Here is a 5946-nt window from a genome sequence, read left to right on the forward strand (position 1 = left end):
GACATTAAGCCCTAGTGCTGCCCTTTCCCCCACTGGAGGCCCAGACCTCACACTACAATCACCGTCCTGGAGCAAATCCCCCCATGCCGGCCCCTCCCCAGGCGCATTCTCTCTCATAGTACCCCCACTCCCAAGGAGAAGCCAGGTGTGTGGCCCTCACAATCAGCTCCTCTCCCTGCCCTACGGCCGACACTATCCGTGTTCAGGTTCCTTGTTTCTTGAGTCAAGTTTAGTTTTAGAATGAGATTCTCACATCCAACCTGCTCTCCTAAATGGAGTTTTTATACAGGCAACTAGATCTCATATGACTGCTTGTCTATGCCAAACATTTTAATCCTAAGGCAAGAACTACAAAGCACATTTACTAAGCACCTAATATGGGCAGAGGCCCGTGCTCAGCTCAGCAAGGGGTGTGAGACTATAGGTAGCTCAAGTAATCCATGGGATACAAAAGGGAAATTAAATAAAAATGTTTTCTTGCCTTGTCAATGCAGGTCTGCAAGACTCTCCCAATACTCATAACCTTCAGACCAAAGGAATGACAGCATAGGCCAGTGGTTACAAACACAGACTTTGGCTTGGATTCAAACCCTTTCTCTATCAGCTCCCAGCTGTGTGGTTTTGGGCAAAGTGCTGACCTTCCCTCTGGAATATTAGTAGTACTTATTTCACAGGGCTTTTACCAGGATGATATGAATTGATATGTATAAAGTGCTTTTAACAGCAAAAGTGCTTAAATATTATTATTATTATTATTCAGGAGATCCTGAACACTGTTACCACATATTTATTTGCACTATAGAAGATTCATAACGTTTTCTCACATAAAGACCAATAATGCCTTCCAAACATTTGCTCCATTTGATTGATGCTTCTCAACTCTATGTTCAAGGTTCTTTAATTAGTTTTTCCATGGTTCCTTCATGTATTTACTTAACTTTTTCTATTGAGGATGTACTACATGTCAAGAACTGTGCTAGGTCCTGCTGATACAATCGGTGAACAGATAGCCATGATCCCTGCTCTGAGGAGTTTACAGCCCTTTGGTGTACCGGATATTGCCTGAAGTCACACAAAAATTGTGAAATTAAGATCGTATTAAGTGTTAAGAGGGAACAGTGCCTGGTGCTGAGAAAGCATGGGAGAAGGGATTTGACCTGGTCAAAGGGTTAGATTAGAACTGGGCTGTGAAGGAAGAGATGGAGTTGGCTACGTGGAGTGGGGGTGACCAGTCAGAATGTTACGGATAGAGAGACGCCATGTGCCAGGTGTACTAGTCAATTTCACCGCAGTAACAAATGACCTCCATGTCTCAGTGGCTTACGCCATAAAGGTGTATTACTTGCTTATTTTACAGGTAAGCTATGGGTTGACTGCAGCTCTGCCCAGGCTATGACTCTGCTTCTCATTCAGGGACTCAAACTGCAGGAACAGTCCCTATGTGAGACATGGTATTCTTGTAGCATACAGAAAGGTCAAGAGCACTGGTGGAAATGTGCCATGACTCTGAGGGCTTCTGTTGGGCGTGGCCTTGTTCTGTTTACATTCCTTTGGCCAAAGCCCAAAGTCAATGGGACAACGATATATGGTCCTCAACACTGGGGACATAGCAAGGTCCAGAGCAGCTGACAGGAATGTGATCCTGCTACAGGGAAAGGGATGGGAATGAATAACTGCAAAAATATAATTTACTACATTAAGGCTCTGTGGTAAGAGGCCTGTGTGGCTACTGGTGAGAGAGTTGGTAGGAACATAGGAGAGATGAGGGAGGAACGGGAGGTGGGGACATGCCATGCAAAGAATCTGAACTTTACACTGTGAACAATGAAAACACTGACCTTTACCCGTTCAATCTCTTTCCTTAGTTGTGAAAAAATACTTTCCATGTTTTTCTGGTTTCTGAAGTTATACATGTTTATTATAGAAAGTGTGGACATGGCAGATAAATATTTTAAAAAGTCCCCCTTAACGTTACAAGTCAGAGAGAACCATCATAGACTGATATTTTGTTGAATATATTTCTAGACTTTTAGATGCTATTTAAATGTATATAAAGTATTCTTACAACCAAAATTGGATCATATTCTCTATCAGTTGTTATGAATACTCTCCAAGTTATTGAATAGTCTCCCCATTGCCTCATCATACAGATGCACCATAGTTTAACCAGTCCCCAACTATTGGACATATAAGTTTTTCTAATTTTTCCATTTTATAAAAATTTCTAAAGAATTCTGCAATGGAGTTGTTTAGATTCTGCAACATCCGTATCATTTGGTAGATGTGGCATTTTTATCTTAAAGGGTATAAAACAAATTTAAGGCCACTGATACATATTGCCAATTGTCCCTTGAGAAAAGTCAGAGCAAATCACACACAACCCTAGAGCAGGATTTGCCAACTGGGTTGAAATTTTATATTGCCAACTTAATCAGTGGAAGATACTGTCTTACTTTAATTTTGCATTTATTTGATCATTCAGGACAGACCTTACTTTCTATAATTCCCAGTGCTTTCATCAGGGAAGGACTTACCTGATTAAAATGCTGGGCCGTTTGCATCTTCTTCTTAGAATGCGCTCCTGGTTTCTCTTCAGCAAATTATGACTACTTTGTCCCTTATGACTCTGCAAGATTTTCTTCTGCTTCCTATAAGAAGCCTTCTCTGCCTCCATCTCTTTACTGTGGAAGCTGCCAGGAAAGACGTGGGCAAGTTGGTTTTACGTATATGACAGGAGATCGTGGTTCCATACACCTCGTCTCCACAAATGGAGAGGGTGTTTCCGTGATTGAATTTTGTGCCCTTCTATAGTGACTCACTCTGTCATCTGCATGCCTTATAGTCCATAAACATTTGTGAATGACTGCTAAGAAAAGCCATAATGGCACAATGGGTGGGTAAGTTTTGACCTGATGAATGACTCACTTGTGGAGACTGGCACATGGCTATATTAATAAAAGAGTATGGACCAAAAATCATTGTGAATGCCGCTCAGGAACTATTTTTAGATTATAATCTAACACCAATCTTTCAACTTTCATAACAGAGGTTAGCAACAGCACATCTGATTTGATAGATGCCCAATTACTTATATCTCTCTCTGATACATATAGTTTTCCTCCTAGCCAGAGTCAAAGGACTTTTACCCATTTGATATGTGGTGTGATTTCCAGTTAACTTTTAATAGAGATTGGACGGTTTTTCCCTCCTGTTACAGGTTGTGCTAATGTCTTGTCAAGCTAGTCTGACAATGTAAATTGTACCTTCACGCTCCCCTTCTCATGTTACAGAGGGGCCAAGCCTTACAACATGGAAAGGCCATTAACGGAGCATCGGATTGTGTCAGTAAGGAATGTGGAGAAAAGGGCAAACCTTGTTGACATGGTCTTGCTTCCTGGGGTGGTGGATTAAGTGCTTGCAAGTCTCTCAGAGGCCTCGGCGGATTGGGTTTATGATGATTTATTTCTACACTGGCATCGCTTGCACCCACTGTCTTGAAGGAGCAGGGACTAAAGCCTGTCAATTCTTTGTCCCATCACGTCACTCCTTCTATGCTCATTCTGTGCCACTGAACCCAGAAGTAACTGTAGGATTATCCTCTCACATAGCTCCACATAGCCCCCTTCAGTGACAAGAATGGTTACATGACATCAGATCTATTTGCCTTCCCTAGATGTTTCAATATTATCAGATGGTGTTTGAATATAGTATACAGTCTACCATACAGTCTCACTGCTCTCTCCCATCTCACAAATATTACCTATGCCTTCAAATAGATGCCCATCTCCTTCCAGAAATAGTGAGATTTTGGGTTTTAATCATTGTTTTCCAAATAAAGCCAAGGCACCACCTGAACAGGTGTTCTGTCCATGAATTACTTAATTAAAACAGCTCGCTGAAGGCCGCTGAAATACCAGAAGAGAGCAAAGCACAGAGACTTAATTTTGAGTAAATCCTTTATTAAAATGGAAGGAAAGACAACCTGGTCTACTTCAACTTAGGTGAATGCATTAGAAAATGCATCAGCAAAGAATGATGCCTTGTAATAAAGCAGTGTTTCCAGAGTGTGGTATGAAGACCACCTACATTAGGATGATTTGAGGAACATGTGAAACATTCAGGTTCCTGGTTCTGCCCCAGACCTACTGAACTCGCTGAGGGTGGAGCCTGAATCTGCATTTTAACACCCACCGTGCCAGATGATTTCTTTGTACACCAAACTTTGAGTACCAGTACAGGGCTTAGTGATCTTCTGGGGGAGAAGTCTGAATGTGATGTGGTCTTCGTAAAACTCTGTGTGTTGGAACATTGTTTAATATCTGCCTTCTAAATTAAACTGTGTGTCCGGTGAAGACAGGGACCAGTGACTTCACTCCCGTATTCCCAGGGCCCAGCATGGTGCCTGGCCCATTCCTTACCTACTGGATCAGAAACTCCAGGATTCAGGCCCATCTTTAGTTTAACAAGTCCTGCAGGTGAGCCTGATTCATGCTACAGTTTGAAAAGCCCTGGTATAAAAGAATCTTTTCAGAACAACTATTTGCTTCTTAAGAGTAGGAACCTACTGCCCTTCCCACTCACCCGCCCACTTAAAATGGGATATTCTTTGGTCTATATGATACCATATATCTTTTAAGACAGAATATATTAGATGATCCCAGGCAGAGTTTCAAGGAAAGGAAATATTATCTCCATTTGACAACAGAGGACGGTGAGGCACATTGAATGGAGGTGACTTGTGTGAGGTTGCACAGCTGGTAAGGGACAGACTTGGTGTTTAATTCAAGGTCTCTTAGAAACTTATGCCACATTCTTCCTTATTCTTCTACTAATTGCCTAGGTTCTGGCTTATGTTTCACTGGGCTGCATGAGGACTCTTGTGAGAGGTTTTTAAGGGGAGAAATAATACAGTCTCTTCTTGCATCACTAATAGTATCACCCTGAGGACAGCTGCCTTGTGGGACCTTGAGATCTGAGTAGTTTCCTGAACATATCATCCAGAAGTGATTTGGAGGGATTCACTGGGACTTCCAGGCTGGAGAGGCAGCCTGATTATTGTGGAATTGTCCCCTCTCACATCTACCAAACAGTCCTTAAAAGCTATGTATTTTTAAAATTCTGTTCCAGAAACCAAATTAAGTCATTTTCTACAGACTGGTGGAGATCAGAGTAGGCCTAATGGAAGAATATTCATTGGGAATAAATAAACATTTATGCTGAAGACAGATCTGTGCATTTTAAAAAATTAGAGTAGTGAGTGAGGTCATGCTTGATTGGTCCAGAGCAAAGTAGGTAACATCATCCATTCATTCATTCACCCTCTATGCCCACTTTGAACTCATGGTTGCGTGAATACAAAAAACAATGCCATTTCAAATATAGCAAGATGAGTGCCATGACAAGCAAAGGCAAGATGCTGTGGAAACATGTAAGAGGGCAAACCAATCAGGTATGGGAGTTAAGGTAGGCTTCCTGAATGTAGTGAGCCCAGGACCGGAAGATTTTATAGGCACTGCCAGCTGAGGAGTGTGCAAGGAGAGAAATATAGGGAGAAGGCAGGGGTTTCTCAGCAGAAGGAACTACAGGTAAAGAGTATACTGCAGAGTCAGGTAACCTAGGCCTTGTAACTATACCCCAACTTATCTCTGTTCTTGGGGGAATCCAAACCAAGATAGAGACTGGAAGACAGGCTTTAGTCCAGTCAAAAATCTTGGCATCCTCTTAATCTTATTTATCACCATCATCACTATTATAATATTATTATTAGAGCTAATAGAATGGCAGACTATATTAATATAACTACGTATTCAGAACAGGGAGAATGGAGAATCTTCTTCCCTTCTTCTCAGGTTAGACACATCTGGGGTTCATGTTTGATGCCCCACTTAAAAGGACCCTGATAAACTGCAGTGTGTTCAAGGGTAGGAAAGGGGAAATATCTCATGT

Source organism: Eubalaena glacialis, chromosome 4, assembly GCF_028564815.1.
Source record: "Eubalaena glacialis isolate mEubGla1 chromosome 4, mEubGla1.1.hap2.+ XY, whole genome shotgun sequence".
In the NCBI taxonomy this organism is placed as follows: domain Eukaryota; kingdom Metazoa; phylum Chordata; class Mammalia; order Artiodactyla; family Balaenidae; genus Eubalaena; species Eubalaena glacialis.